This window comes from Chinchilla lanigera, unplaced genomic scaffold (genome assembly GCF_000276665.1).
Source record: "Chinchilla lanigera isolate Chin_1 unplaced genomic scaffold, ChiLan1.0 scaffold00077, whole genome shotgun sequence".
Classification (NCBI taxonomy): domain Eukaryota; kingdom Metazoa; phylum Chordata; class Mammalia; order Rodentia; family Chinchillidae; genus Chinchilla; species Chinchilla lanigera.
The window spans coordinates 1368659-1385647 of NW_004955478.1; positions in this window are offsets into that span (position 1 = coordinate 1368659).

A 16989-nucleotide genomic window follows, 5' to 3' on the forward strand; every position below is an offset into this window, starting at 1 on the left:
GTCGTTTGTCAGAGTTGAACATCTGGTTCTGCCAAAGCAGATGAGGGTGGGGTTGGCTTTTGTCGAGGGGAATTGGAGGGGAACAGGTGAAGAGGAAGGAATTTTTATTAACTCCATAATAAAAGAGCTTATATCCCTTTCAAGGGGAGGGGTTTGCCTTGTAACTTATCATATATAACATCCAATTTGAAGATAGGATAAGTATGATTGAAACACAGGTTAAAGGAACATAAATAAAAATTAGGTTGCACACTGGGAATAATCTTGAATTTTGATGAAGAAGGAGGTTTCATACTGCGAAGAATAGAAAGTTATGATTACACTTTTTGTTTTATTTTGTTTGTTTTATGGTACTGGGGATTGAACTCAGGCCCTTAACATTGACTTACAACCACACACCCTTTCTATTTTATTTTGAGACAAGGTTAGCCAAGTTACTAAGGTACTCAACTAAGATCTGCCTGTGATTCTCCTGCCTCAGCCTCCAGGAGGTTGGAATTACAGGTGTAATTCCTGGCCATCACGCCATGCTTAATAACTAGATTTGAAGAGAGGAATAATATGACATGAGCTTCACATGCATAAGATAATGCTAGAAACAATGAGTGCGTGCTGTCCTGGAAAAGCAAGGATAAGAAACTAGGATAACAATGAGAAACTTGAAAAATACCAAGTAAGAAAAGAAGATACAATTGAGTACAACATGGGTTGGATATGCCAGAAGTAGACAGAGCAGTACCAAAACATTGATCTGGATGTGGAGAAGAATATAAAAGCAAATTTGAAGACAAAAATGCTACAAAGGGTTTTCAAGGAGTTTATTAGTGAATTGTAGGACGTACTGAGCTAAGTGTGAGCAGGCTCTACACACAGAAATGCTGGTGGAACTGGACATGGAAATCTGAAGTGCAGGGAAACATCAGAGAGGAAGGCAGATTTGGGGACCGCCAGACTCAAGTGAAAACAGTGAGAGAGAAAGGTGATGTAACAGACAGACTCTAGGGAGAAGGCAGCAGGAAAGAGGAAGCCTAAGGAGAATTTAGCATGTATGGAAAAGAGGAGATTGGGCTAAATTAGAAAATTCAGACTTGAAAACTGCTCAGATTTTTGTAAATATGGTTTTCAGTACCTACTTTCCCATATACTGTGGGTTAAGGGAAGGAAGGCAGATGGGGAAGAAAATTGAATACACAAGATGATAAAAAGGATGACTGGCTTGGCAAGATCAGCATCGGAGGACATTAGAAAGGCTAGAATCAAGAATTTTGGAAAAAAATCTCTCTTAGTATGGTGTATACATTTTTAAAGCCAGGAAAAAATGAGAGGAACATTTAGGAGAGGTAAATGGGGATAGAGAGACATCAGTTATTTTCTCAGGGCTGTAAGGGGAAGGCTGATTGGAGATAGCTAGAGTAGCTTGTATCTGCCAAGAGGCTGTAGATAAGAGGAGACGGAAGAGTTTATAGGAGAGAAAACCAAAAGAACATTTTTATGTGATGATTTTGTACTGAGACAGTGTTGTTGGAGCAGAAGAATTCAGGAGGAAAAAAATAAATGAAGGAAAATGAGAACAACCTAGAACAGGCATAGAAAACAAAGACGTCTGTGGACACAAGTGGCAGAGAACAATCAGTGCTTGTTTCCATCTCTTTCTTTTTTTTTTTTTTTTTTTTTTTTGGCCCTGGGAACCGAACTCTCGACCTTGCGCTTGCCAGGCAGGCGCTTTTTGCCGCTGAGCTAAATCCCCAGCCCCATGTTTCCATCTCTTTCTACCGATCCTCCAGCCTTGACTGCTTCCCTGCATCTGATCATTTATAGTTTTCTCACCATTGTAATATGCTACAGGGTAAGACAGAGTTAGCGAATACAGCCAGCATTAACAATTATTTAACTAGTCAGCACAGTAGCTTTTTGCTAACTTGCCCTAAAGGAGCCTGATGACAAAAAGAATATGATGTCTGGCTATTCAAAACCCCGAGGGATGGCAAATGGCGTTAGTTTTCTCCCTCTTTAACAAGGCTCTATTAAGTGCCACATGCCAATGTCCCGACCCAGAACTCAGCAAACAAAATCTTCCATGCTAAATCCAAATTGCTGCTTTCTTATAAATAGAATTTTATTAGGACATAATTATGTTCATTCAATTGCATATTGTCTATGTCTACTTGTCTATGTAGAACCTAATAGCCGTCACAGTACAATATGGTTGTTTAAGTATAAAATATGTTTTCAGTTGCTCTCTATTAAAAAACATTTGCTGAAGCCTCTGCAACACCTAGAGGAACACCAATAAATTCAGGAATGCACCTAATCTGCTTATGGATCTGTGTGTAGTGAGACATTCATTCTCAGTAATAACGAAAATTGTGTTTTATTTGTACTGAGCAATTGTGAATGCAACATGATACACTGAAAAGTGATATCAATCTAATTCTAGACCATCAGGAGTTGATGGCAAAAGCCAAAAGAAATAAGCCCTGTTTGAAGTCTCAAGGCTTAGCAAATCTCCATGGTATTGATGGGTATGTTGTTTTCCAGATGGTTTCCATGTCCTTAGACACCATCCTTGCCCTCTTGTAAAACTGAGTCTGCTGAAAGCATACTTGAGAGCAAAAATCTTCCCAGTGCTGCTGTGCAGAAGATGATAGGATCCAAGGTGTCCTTGGTCAGTTCCCAAATTCTCAAAAAATGTCTGCGTGGGCAGACATATACTGTTGGTTTTTAAATTATACCTTAGCAGAAAGAATGCAGATTAACTGACTTCTGGCATTTGGAAGAGAAGCGGTAGCTGCCTCATTCCATTAAACACTTTAAGAAGGAAAGAGCGGGAGAGAGAGGGAAAAAACAGAAAACCCTGTCTTAGCGTATCAGGTGCATCTCAGCTTTCATGAATAAACTGCTCTTCTATTTGTCTTTAAAAAATAACTGGGCCAGACTCCTTTCATCTATACTCCTTTAGAATTAAGCACAGACAAATTTTTCTTAACTTAGGCATGGCTAGCCCGAATAAGGAAAAGAGCTGTTATGTTCAAATACTTGAATTTTGTCTCCATCTATTAAAATCAGATAATTAATTAGTAGCCAAAATTCCACACCATGGATGATATCCCAGCTTGACACTAAATAGTGAGAAATGTCTACATCAAGGAAGAATAATTAGTGAGTTTTTTTGACTGTGACTGGTTCTCTTTATCCTTTAATTTCCAAATTCATAGCCTGTTAAAATAAAAACTTCTGATATGACAACTACGACCTGTGGCAATATACCAAATTGTGTCAGAACAGGTTTTTGTCTTGTTTTCCTTCTGTGTCCACAATCCAGAGGGATAAGCTGAGGAATAAGAGAGGCCTGGGGTGTGATACTGAAGATGGACAGAATATTTTAGGTGTGAATTCAGTTCATGTGCTTCCTGTAGCATAGCGACAGTCCCAAGAAATAAATAAATGAACAAAGAGAAGTCTTGTTACCCTGAAGAACCATGGAGAGTGGAAGGGTGAAGGACAGATAAGGGCTAGATTTCCAAAGTTCCATGTGAGTTCTTCAAGCTATAAGACTGCTTGCATTCAGTGGAAAGATCCAGGGCTGGGTGCAAAGAAAATGACTTGTAAACTCCCAGAAAAATGAAAGAACACTGGGAACCAACTAGGCTGCCCGTCCTGGCCATGAACAAATGTTACATCAAATACATTTTTCTCTGGACAAGTACCTAGATCTTCGCAACGGGACAGTAAGGCAGGGGTCTCTCTTGTGACGTTCAATATTGTATAAATGATGCACCAGTTAAAGAACGGAAGCTGTGTATGTCCATATCCATGCATGTATCTGATGGAAAGGCAAGATATAAATTATTTATGTAGCTATGTGTTTTAAATAATACATGTATGGAGAATTCACTTCATCCTTTTTTCTTTACCTATCACTTTCACATGTGTTAATACGTATGTTCCTTGCGTTTCTGTACTTTACATAAATGGTAGCTTTTATAAAACTTTCTTCCGATGGAAAGCCAGAGAAAGTTAGTGAATTTCTCAGCTTGTAACATTGCAAGAGCAGCTCAGAACCAGAGTTTAGCCTGTACAAACAGCAGAGAAAAGTTGAAGATGAGATCATACTTTACATTTTTTCAATTAATAGAACACTTATGATTTTATTTAAAATTCACAAATGTACTAGTGTCAAAAGGGATGAGAAAGTAAGAATATTTTGTATGGAAAATCGTAATAACTATCCAAGATTCTGAATTTGAGATGCACATTTATGTTAGGTCTCCAGATGTGATGTTGACCCTTATATATTGTAGCTCAGAAATTGCTTACAATAATATTGTGCACTAATCACTTAAGATTTTAATGCATTTTAAGACATTAATAATGGACCTCTAGCATAACAGTCTGTGAAGCTGTACTATGGAATATAAAATGAACTTTATGTAATGTTATCTAAACACAGAAGGTTTTATTTTCTGATGGAAAGCTTATAGGGCTGGACAACAAAATAGCTATGTTCTAGAATTATTTTACCATCCATAATTGTACAATTTTTGTTTGACTGCCATGGTTCATCTTTTCTGCAAGGGGAGAATGACAATAATTCTATTTTGTATATATTCAGTGAACATAAAAAATTAGCTGAAGAAATTTGCTCTAAGAAAGAGGGACATTGTAGAAAAAAAGCATTTGTTAAATTATTATGATATATCAGGAAATGTAACCAACTTTATAATCAGTCTAGAATGGACTTATATTCTTTCTGTTATTACTGCACATGCATTAATTTTATCCAACATAAAACAAATGGGGAAAGACAACTAGATTTTCTTTCCAGATGGTATAAAAACAGCAAGGTCGCACATGAAGAAAGGCTGTCCTTTTTTTACAGAAAACTTAAAATTTATCATCTCTCTTTTAGGTTATAAAACTTGTTTTTCCTATTTTTCCCCCCAGATCCCTTGGCTTGTGATCCACGGAAAGAGAGATGTTCAGGTTTGAGAAACTGATCTGGTCTTTCTCATCTAGTAAGTATGGCTGGCCTGCCTCTTTCTCTATTCTTCTCCTAGTTTTTTATTGATTTCTCTCTTTTTGGTTTCCGATTAGCATAGCAATGTGCTGGCATACCAGAATTTTCTGGCAGAAGGAGACAGCAAGCAGTTCATTTTTCAAGGACTTTACAGTCTGTTTTCTGCCTTAACCCTCTCTTAGAGCTAGTTCTGTGACTCCTCAATATTTTCATAACTAGCTGCCCCCAATTTTCATAATTTGTAAACACATTGAAATGGCTCTCAGACGTTTAGCTGTGTATAAGTGTGTGTGTGTGTGTGTGTGTGTGTGTGTGTGTGTGTGTGTGTGAACCAGTTTCCTTAAACCATTTACATTTGACTTAGAAAGCTGGTTCCATGCCCACGGCAGTTAAATATTCAGACGCACGCCTGACTCAAACTGATTTTTCTTGAGGTGTCCCTGCCACACACAAGGACCATGTGTTCTTTCTTGGCACCAGCCCGTTTTGCCAATCCTCCCAACTCCAAAAGCTGCATCCCATCTCCAGGTTTAACACCCATCTTTCTCTGCCAAGGTGAAGGCGGCAAAAACCACACGTGTTTTCCTTCCTCCCCCGTCTCGGCAGAGCTAATGGCCTGCGGACGAACCATCTTCCACATCAGCGGGCCTTGGTATTTCGCCGGCACAAGTGCCAGGATGGCTGTGGAGCAGAGAGGCGAGGGCGCAGTGGAAAACAAGCCTTCAAGGTAATACAAGGCGAAGCTGCCAGACAAGGGCACCTTCCCGCGACCAGAGCCCAAGCTGATTGCTGACGCATTGCTATTTGGAGCCAGGGCAGACAAGATGGAGAAGAAACACGAAGAAAGGAAAATACGCTGTGAGGAAAGAAGAGGAAAGAAGAAAGAGTAAGATAAGAGACATCGTGCAGATGTGAAATATAGGGTTCCAATCCAATTGGTTGGTTGTTGAATAAATGTTTGTACTTTCTAATAAGATGCTGAGGAACAGAGCATGTCAGCAAAATATACAAACCGCAACTCTAGTTTTTCTTAAAGTTTCTTAGCTCAAAATAATGTACTGTTTATAAATTCAAGTGCAAGGAAAAAGTTTCTCTCACCTTGAATCTGTACTACTTTCAGCAAAGAGTTGTCAGGCAAATGTTGCGTCCAGTGAATTTCATTATAAACGTGTACATCTACCAGCAGAGATACAATCTCAGGAAACACATGTGTCAAAATACTGTCAGTGGTTATACTTACTTGTGAGATTATGGAAAAGAAAAATTGACCTTCTTATCAATGTGTTTCCCATTTCCCTATTGTTATAGGACCTAGATAATTAAGAATATGAAGAAAATCAGTGATGATACCCTTCAAAAGTATTTAAAAACTCAAAGTCAACCAAACCTAAGTTCTACAGTATTAGGGTTAGTTTATTTGTCTCCACTTCTCAAGACCATGTGGGAGTCTACTTTACCTTCCAACCCCTCATCATCTGGGCCTGTTGCATAGCCACAGGTTAGATCTTGATTTTGGAACAGAAGATCACCCTTGCCATGCCTTCCTTTTCCTCTTTCTCAGAGATGTATTTCGTGCTTCTCGGAACCAATCCCAGCAGAACTGGAGTGCAAGAGCACATGAACATCAGAGAATTTATGCCCCTCCTGTCTCTGTAAAAGATACTACACAGGAATTACATAAATTTTCTCTGATATCAATAGTGCTAAATTATTTATCTATCTTTGCCTCCTCTGTGTCCTATTGATTTCCTGTGCATACAATTTTTCCTCTGCAAACTTGGTATTTCTTTAGTTGCTATTTTCTTTCCTATATTTTTAATGTGTGTGCTTGTATACAAGTTTCCTCCAAACATTGTCACTTAGTTTCTGCCTTTATCTCATCTATCACAAGAGCCTCAGCACACTTGAACAGCACTTTTATCTCTGCACTCCACCCTGAAGAGCTCTAGATGTTTAATTTTAATTTGCTTAAAGCAATATCACTCTAATTATGTTTTATTTGATTTTCTTCCATTCCATAATATCTATTTGAATGATGAAAATTTTTTTTCCTGACTTTTTTTGGAAAGTCAGATTACACTAACACTGTTATTATGAGGATGCCTCTGTTTAAAATATACAAAAACTTTTTTACCTGGCTTCTTTTATTTTGGATGTTAACCTCTGGACAGAATCCTAGATGACTTTCTTTCATTGTTTCCTGAAATTTCACCCTTTTGATAATTGTTCAAAATGTAATTCCACCACATTTAACATATACATATATATTAATACAGTAGTTATGGGTTTACCATATTTACTGGTTTTTGCTCATTCTTATTTCTTGTATTTTGCTTCATTTCTTGGAGATCTTTTATTTTGCTGAGGGGCAAAATTTAGTGATTTAAAAGATTTTTAGGGGAGTTTATGCCTGAATATGCTTTTGTGTATGCCTCCATCCTTTTTGAAATAATAATTATTTTGTAAGGAATCTGTCTTGTCTCTTTAATATTTTTGTCTTTGTTCCCCTACTCTTTCTGCTGAGTGTGATATGTCTAGCTGAGGAGTTTATTTTCTTCTGTAGCTAATGTGCACATTTAGTCTGAGGATTTGTATGTTTATTTTTCTAATTCTGAAGAATTCTTTCTATTGTTTCTGTAAAAATTTCTCCTACACTGTTCTCTCTAGTCTTAGCTTCTAGGTCTTCCCATTTTATTTTCCACATGGTTCACATTCTTTCATATTTTCAATTGTCTCTTTTTGTTAGAGATATTTCTTTCTAATTCACTAATTCTTTTTAAAAGTAGACAAAGTTTAAACTCTATCCTATGTAGTGTTTGTCTTTATTTTAGTTCATGATATTTTTTCTTCTTATAGTTAGAAATTGTTTTGCTTTACATCCTTGAATCATATCTGCCTCATGTTAGTTCAAATTTTTTCTTCTTTTTTCTCACACTATCTGTTGTGGAAGAGATAATTAGACTTCTTTAGAAATAATTTCTTGCTGTTTTATCACTTGCATTCCTGTACAGTATAAATCCTCTTGATCACAATGCTTGTTGATAATCTTTCTTAAAAAATTTTCTTACATAATTTAAGATTTTAGATCATATAAATGCTTTAGTTGGTGACTGTTTTTGTTTCTGTCTCTGGATCTATTCTATACTATTTTTATGTAATATCTCTCGGATTGATCCCCCTGCCCACTTGAGGATTTACCCTGGTGACTCCAACACATGACGTTGGCCATGTTAGCAGATGGCTGGAGCCAGGGGCTTGCCTTTCTCCAGGCTTGCTTCTCCTTTTGCCCACATGCCTAGACAGCTTCCTATCTGCTGCTACAGTCTCCGGCAGCAACCCAGGCCCTCCCCCTAGATGGCAGCTCACTCAAGCCCCTAGCTCTGCATAGTGTGACTGGCACCAGCTCAACAAGACATGAGGGGCTCATTGTGTCTCTACTAAGCTACAGAAATCAAATTTCAAAACAACAGTTATATTTTTATTCGTGGAGCTTGGTGATATTATTCATCTTCTGCCTACTCCAGTGTGCTTCTGTTCTTTCTAGTTCATTGCAATGACAAGTGAATAAACTATACTGTTTTTTTTTTTCTTTGAAACAGTTATTGGTTTCTTCTATGTGCTTGGAACAGTGCTATGAAGCATGGCTTTTGTGTCATAAGGACTGGAAAAAATGGCCCATCATAGTTTCTATTATCATAGCTGTAAGCCTTGTATTGTGTGATGAAATTATTTGTGCCCAGATACAGTTTTAATTGAACAGCGGGATCAGAAAATGAGCTATGATTTATTTGAACATTGTGCCATGATACCATTCTCTTTGCCCACCGCACTGTGCTTACATCATAACTGCAGGATTTGCCTGACTGACATAACTTCCTGTAGCCACAATTGTCTCCTCCTTTACACTGAGCAATTAAAGCCCATTGTGTGCATCCCTGACACCTGATAGGGTAAACGAAAATCTTGATGGGATCAATGCAGCAATGAATAAAGAGTGAAGAATTAATGAGTTTTATGGTTGATTCATTGTGTCAACTTGAGGAGTCTAGAAGCTTAACTAAGTAACTCAGCAGTTTTATATCCTGGGGTGAAAAAAACATGCCTTTTTTTGTTCTGGGATGTTGTTCTTTGTGTCAACGAGAAGTTTAGAAGGTTAACTATGTGACTCAGCAGGGAGCCAGGGTCCTTACTTTGTATTCATACTGAGCCTGTGCAAGAGGAGGGCACAGAGATGGTGTGGGCATGGGCAGATAGCCGGCATACAATATAAGAGGGAAAAGAGGTTTACTCCCCTCCCCTACCCTTTTTTTTTTTCTTTTTTATACCGGGTATCAAACTCAGGACCTGGCACTTGCAGGCAGGTGCTTATTCTGCTGAGCTATATTCCCAGCTCCTCTCCCCTTTCAGTTCTTGCTGCTTTTACTGTCTTGTGCAGCCTTGAAGTGTTGCCCTGTGCCCTGCCACCCTGCCTTGGAGCCAGCTGATTATAGACTGAAACCTCCACAAACTGTGAGCTAAATAAACCTTTCCTTCCTTAATTTTAGGCACTGGGTATTTTGTCTCAGCCACGAGAGAAAAGTAACTAAGACAATAAGTTAAGCAATGAAATAGTGCATGAACTCAAGCCTCTGTCTCATTTTCCTCTATTTTCTTCTTAGTCTCTGACTCAGAGCATTCTAGAGCCTACTTGATCATTTCTTAGCTGAAGAAAATAGAGTGAACTGGTCTTACCTGAGGTCATGGTTACTCTTCTCATTACTGAGACAAAGTACCAAACATCCAAATGTAAGGAAAGAAAGGTTTATTTGGCTCACAGTTTGTGAAGGTTTTGGCCCATAGTTGGCTGTCTCCAAGGCAGGGTGGCATGGCAGACAAGGACTGCAGAGGAGAAACAGTTCATGGTGGGCAGAAGGTAGCAAAGCAAGCAAGAGAACCAACAAGCGACCCTAGCAGCTTCTTTCTGCCCCTTTTTATATTCTACCTAGGCTTCTGAGATCAGGTGGTGCCAAACCAATCAGTGGACTAATTTAGTAGTGACACACCCTTACTCCTAGCCTCACACACTCTAAATTCAGCCATTTTTGAAAAAACCTCACCTACAACTGCATGAGGTTTGGGAGGGTGGCCTTTTGACACAAACCACGACAGCTGATATCTGCACACATTTTTCTCAAATTGATTTCTTTGAAATTTGAATTCTCTATTCAGTTCTTGTCCTATGTCTCAAATTCTGGTCTATTTCACTTAACGGTATTGGGCAGATGCATCGTATTCATTGACTTTAACAGTACTTTCCTATGAAATTAGTTTCTTGTTCATGGTTTTTCAGTGTCTAGCAAGGGTAGTGTTCCTTCAGGTGGCTGTGCACATGGCAAGTCCATCTCAGACACTTTGTTCCTTTGAACTGTCCCTTTTTGGACCCTTTACAATTACACAATATTTTCCTCACACAAAACTAAATAATAATGATAGTAATAATGATAATAATGTCAACAATGCATTAATGCTGCTGCCACCTTAACTTGTGTTAAGCATTTCCTGTTGTTCCAGTGATATTTCAAGATTTTTCTTTTTTTTTCCCAACCCCATTAAACCCCAAAAACAAAAGGTCTGTTTCTGATAGCATTGCTAAAATCTTTAGTAAGTAGATGAAAGAACTGACCCACAGAATAAAAAGCTTAGCCTAGTCTTTATTGAGATAATGTTGATGTTACTGTAAGAACTCCCTAACTACTCCCAATTATAAACATGGAATAGACTATCTATATAGTGATCTCACTGCTCCAGGCTTCTTAACTCAATGCTTTGTAGTAGAATCCCTTTAGGTGAATGGCATCTATCCATTCTTTGCCTGGAAGTGATAAACCAACCATTTTTTCCAGTTTTAAACATTTACAAAATAACGCTGTCCAATAGGGTGCGATCATGTATATGTGTGAGTGGGTAGAGAGGGTTTGCAGTTTACCCAGGTCCTGGTCATTGTGCTCAGTTTTATTGATAGTACTAAGAGGTCTCTCAGAATTTCTATGAATTTTTTTCCTTTACGATTTCATGCTGAAACAATGCATCATTAGATCTGTGCATGCGACCCGGTACCTGCTTGGAGATCAGTTAACATTTTATCTACCAAGTAGGCATCCCTTTTTTTCCCCTAAGAGAACCCTTAACTCCCTGTATGGAGAAGAACCTCCAGTTTTCTTCCATTAAGTCTCATGACTAGAATATTTGAAAAAATACATTAGCAATCCTCAGAACTTGGTAAAACCAAGAAATCAGCAGATCTTCAGAAAATTTCTACCAGAGCAAGACTCAGCACTTTAAATATGGAAGTCAGTACAAGTCCTCAGAGGAAAACATATGAGTGGTAGGATCAAGCAGCACATTATTAGAGGATGAAGACCAATACTAGAGTGAGGTGAGAACATATGTCTACCTGGCAGTCTTCTAAATGCAGTTTCCTTTGTACAATTGTATTTATTCTGTATTCTTCAACCCACTCACTTACAGATGTGCCAGCCTCTTTGCTTATGATCCAGAAGTCACCCCTCTAAGCCATAATATAAAGGAATCTCAGGACTAATAGGAATGTATTATAGCCATGGCTAAAACTTGTCCACGGAGAAATTAGAAATCAGAAAAGAAATTCTGGGAACCAGCCTCATGTTACTGCGTTAAGATTTTCAACCAGATAAAACCAGCGGCCTCTCAGCTTCACCCTGTATGGTAGAGGTAATCTGGAGAATGTGTTCTTGTCCTGAACAACTTGGTACCCATACCAGATTCTTATGCACATCAGTGGCTCTCAACCTTCAGCATGTATTTCATCTACCAGGAAGGCTTGTGAAAACACAGGATGCTGTCACCCAGCTCCAATTTTTGATTCAGTGGATCTACAGTAGTCTTACAGTTTGCTTTTGTAGCACATTTCCAAGTCCCCTTGATGTTGCTGATCTACAGATCACACTTTGAACACCAGATCTAGGCTATAGATAAACGTCCTTGCAGCGGCATAGCTTGAGAAGGCAGAACAACTACTATCCCACATGTTTTACCTTCTGTTTTTCCTTTTGTTTGGAGTGGTTTCTAGATAATGTTGTCTCGCACTTTAATTTTTCCATCCCTCCTGAGCTCATTCACATTTATTAAAAGCTCTTGCTCAATATTATCTTCCTTATCTATGGTCTAGTGTTTTTGTCTAAAATGTATATCTAATAATGTCCCTAATAAAACCTTTCCAAGATACTCCTTCTATTTAAATTATATCACAAAGGTAGCCTCCTGTCTACCTTTTAACTTATTTCACTTCACCCCTAGGATGTTGTCGTATATAAGTAATAAAAATGATAGACCCAGATCTTGAGACATAAGTCACCATCCCAAATCTCAGCAGCTTAAAAAATAAACATTTATTTTTGCTTATAAATCTGTAGGTCATTTGGCCAGATTTTCTGGTCTTGGCTGAACTCACACCTCTGTCTGTGGGCAGCTGGTAGTTGGGTAGGCAGTTTGCTGATCTTGGCTTTGTTCTCTGTCTTGTTTGGGTGTAGCCAGACTGCTCTAGAATGGCCTTAGCTGAAACAATTCAACTCTCTTCCATGTGGTCTATCAGGCTGGCAGAGGCTGACAGTCATGGCAGTGGCAGGATTCTGAAAGATAGACATTCAAGGTCTCTTGTGGTCTAGGCTTAGAACCAGCATAGCATTATGTTGTCATAGTCTGTTGGGTAAAGCAGTTTTTGTAGTCAGAGCAGGCAGACCATACAAAATTTCAGAGCAGAGATCGATGATCCAGGAGCATCACTATTTATGACCATCAATACAACGACCTTGTCCCCCTAAACAGTAAAGTTTTCATAAACCTTACTCACAGACGAATTATCTCACACAAGAGCAAGCCAAGTTGCAGTGTAGACTACAGAGCCATTTATTGAAGAAATGACTCAGTAATGTTGTGAAGGACACACAAACTTTCCAATTTCCCTCCCAGTTATTCTTGGTCCATTGGCTCAAACTCAGACCGGCTCATTTCAAGGTCTCAAATGGATATCAGCAACATTGGAAGAAATATGCTTTTGTGTTCATAGTTAGTGGATTCTTTTATTCAAGTTCTCACAGAAAGCCTCTCGTGTAGCCTCATGTTAGTTTACCCCTCCCATTACTAAAGCAGTTACTTATTTTGGGTTGCAAGTAAGAGATTTCCATACCAAATGTAGCTTAAATAATTGAGACCACTCATTAACATCTCACAGACAAAGAGGTACAGAGTTATGGCAGCTCTGGGATCAGTTCAGAAGGTTAACAATATGATAAGAAATTTACATTCCTGGCAATTTTCTCTGTTATCTTCACTGCTGACATTCTCTACTTTCATGCTACAATGGTAAGCTTTACTTCCTGTCTCAACAGCAAAATGCAGGAAGAAACTGTATGAGGAAGAGAATTAGCCTCATGCTTTTGATCATTAAAATAAGTAGAAATTTCTATCTTAAAAATCTCTGGGCAGATTTCCTCAAATGTCTGATTGCCGATATTGCTGTCCTCACTATGCAGTTAACTGGGAAAATGAACATCTATATGTACTCTCTTTCTCATGAGAAAGAGAAACTATTTTACTCTGAAGAAACAGACTAAAAATGGCTGTTTTATATGCAAAGCACCATGTCTCGCAGGTGTTGACATACTAAAATTTAATCTCTCTAAATAAAGATCTACATAACTGTAATTAACTGATATTCTTGGAGTTGAATTAATTAGACATTTGAAGGTATGGATATTTCTTATTATTGTTACTGAAAGAGAGGTCATTCTGAGAAACAGAAAGAAATCTGCACATTTGGGCATGACTGATAAATAAGACATGAGTTTTATTTGGAAAATATTTTCAGGTTATAACACGTATTTATCCCCTGTGGCATGGACATCAGACTAATCACTTATTCTCTGTGAAGTCAACTGTCCGGTGTAAACTTCGCTTTAGTAACTGTGCTATTGCGTGTAATACTTCCTCTCACAAAACTTGTAGCGAGAAGCATCTAGTACTATATTAGTGCATTGCACACCTGGAACTCTTGTTCAGGCTCTGAAGGAAATGGCTTGCATCTTTATTCTATCGCTACTTCTATCATTTAGCATATGTCACTGGATTGATTAATCTATAGCCTTCTTCTTGGCCTGCCTGACACTTAGAATCATAAATTAACTCTAAGTTCTATGAATGAATTGTTGCATGTATATGTAATCCTTTCTTTAATTCCATTGAATCTAAGTAGGGTTAGACTCATCTCAAAGAATGCAACTGTTAAAAGAACAATTTAGGATCACAGTGATTGTCAAGTCATCTAGCCCATAAAAAGTGTGAAAAACTACAAGACAGTTTTTTGGCAAAGACTTCCTTGTATTGAGATTTCCAGTGACAGAGGTTTTAACAACAAATAGATTCACCAGCTCCTATGCTTTTAGTTTCCTGCAGTTAGTGCAAAACACACGCATGCACACACACACACACACACACACACACACACACACCAACTAAGGGAAAACATTGAAAACTGCCAGACTCAGAGCATGTTACCAGGCACTTTATCTTATTTTTCCCAAATGGAATATAATATAAATGATGGCTTAGGAGTCACCCATAACCAGTCACCCTCTTAAGCTCAACTATCAAATGCTGGCTTGAAGGTATGAAAGGCATGTGGTACAGAAGAGGGTATGTCAGAGAAGCTTTGAAATGAAGGGCACCTGAAGGTCAGTAAATACTTCTTCCTTGTTTACTAAGCCAGAGCTTCCTCCTTGAGGGGTCTGTGCTTTTAGCCTGTCCACTGAGGGGTTCAGTTGAACAACTGGAATGATTAGTTCGTTTCCCAGTTGAAATTTATTGTTTCAGGAATGGTTCTAATGTACCCAGGATTTTGGCTTTGGTCTTTACTTTCAAACTCCAGCAAGCCTTGGATTGCTCACTGAATCTATGCTGAAGGAGAGAACACAAATATGAAGTTAATAATAGGCAAATAATGTCCCAATCCTTGTGTTATTATGGTCATTAATTGGAGAGAAGGTAGTATGGGGAAAGGTTGCTGGACTTGAATCACTTGTTTGAAGATCTTTTCTTGGAAGCAGAGTTATAATAAGGAGTTCAATTTTTCTGTAACTAAAATGAGGCATTGCATTAGGAAATAGAGGTGATGCATGCTTAGAATTTATTTTGCTTCGTTGGCAAACTCACCAAAGAAGAATAAATCAAGCCTTTTCTTGATCATTATTTTCAACCCCAAACCTCATTGTATCAATTAGCTAAATAGGAAATGCAGAGTAAAATGTTTCACTACATCAGCTATTCCATTTTTGTTCTAAGTGACTACAGGCTAATGTCACAGTTTCTCTCCAGGGTGATCCAGTTTACTGGGCAAAGAACAACTTCCTACTGCCCTGTAAAAGGCTTGACTCACTCATAGGAACAGAAGATTCTGCTGCTACTATTTAATGTGCTCTGCAATTTAGAAACTTACGTATACACTGAAAAGCATTTCTTACTCTCTTTTACACATTTTTAACTTACAAAAGGTCCCAAAGTTTCCAATTCAGATTTGTAATATATATGAGTGTAATGTTAACACACAAATGTCTGATTTTTAAATTTGCCCATTCTGTATGTCCACAGTGATGTGGTGAATGAGGGTAGCATTGTGTGCTAATCCAATGGCTTGATCTAGAAGAGTGAAATTATATTTCTTCCAAGATGAGTTATTCTTGGGTTGAAATAGTACAGTGGAAGGGAGCTTTAGCAGATACCGATATGTATGTCAATAGAGGACAGGCAGAAAATACAAAATTAAAATGCTCAAGTATTTTACTTATAAGGCGGTATCAGTCAAAAGGATTTCTCACTGTTGGAACAAAGCTGACAACTGAAACTTAAATGAGGAGAGGTTTAATTTGACTCATGGTTTCTAAGGGGTTGGTCCATGGGTGGCTGGCTCCAAGGTAGAAACATCATGGCAGATGGGTATGACCGAACAGACCTACTCACTTCATGGCAGCTGGAAACCAGCACACAGGGGGAAAGTGCCATTGAGATCCATCCTCCAAAGACTCCCCAGTGACCTATCTCTTCCACCCAGACCCCACAATCTTATGGCATGTTCAGCCATAAACATCAGTGGATATTTCTTCTAATGAGTACAGCATCCCCATGATCCAATCCATCACATCTTCAGGCTTCTCTTAGACCAGTCAAGTTGGCAATTAAGATGAACTGCCACATATTCAGTCTCTTGCCATGTATTCAGCAGCTGTGTTTTTCTGCTCTTTATCCAGATAATACAGTGAACTCCATACTCTTGTTAGGAGGTCTTATAAGCAATGGCCGTCATGTTACACTTTGTAACACATCTACATGGAAATCCCAGGATATTTCTTCAACTGGAAATTACATTTGTACAGAGTGTGTTGGTATCTAGTATGTCCCAGTGACAGTGGAGTGTAGGGTAATGTATGGCAGGTCCCATTGGACATCTCTCTTCAGTTACTTGAAGTTCCAGGACTCTTCACCATTCCTATCTTGGTTTGGAAACCCTTCACAGAAGAAGATAATCTCAGGCTTAAATGAATCTCCTGCTTTGAGTAAAAATGTATACCTGAAACCAAATCCATTCCAATTTTAGAGTCTGTCTGACTGAGATAAAGCCAGAAAATTTAGACTCTTAACAAGAACCGGGCTCTTTCCATAGGTGCGATTAGCCAGAGATTAGCATGGGAACAGAACTAGGGCCTGTTTTTGACAGGGGAATCAGAAACACTTTGTTTCTCAGCCTTGTCTTGGAAATTGCTGCCTTATTTTTAGTGGCATTGTTGCATTTTTACAACATCATATATAGATAATTAAAATGTACCAACCCATAGTAATACCTCAGCAAGTGAGCTCCATCTGTAGAATTTTCTGAAAGTTGTGAATGTGTGTGTGTGTGTGTGTGT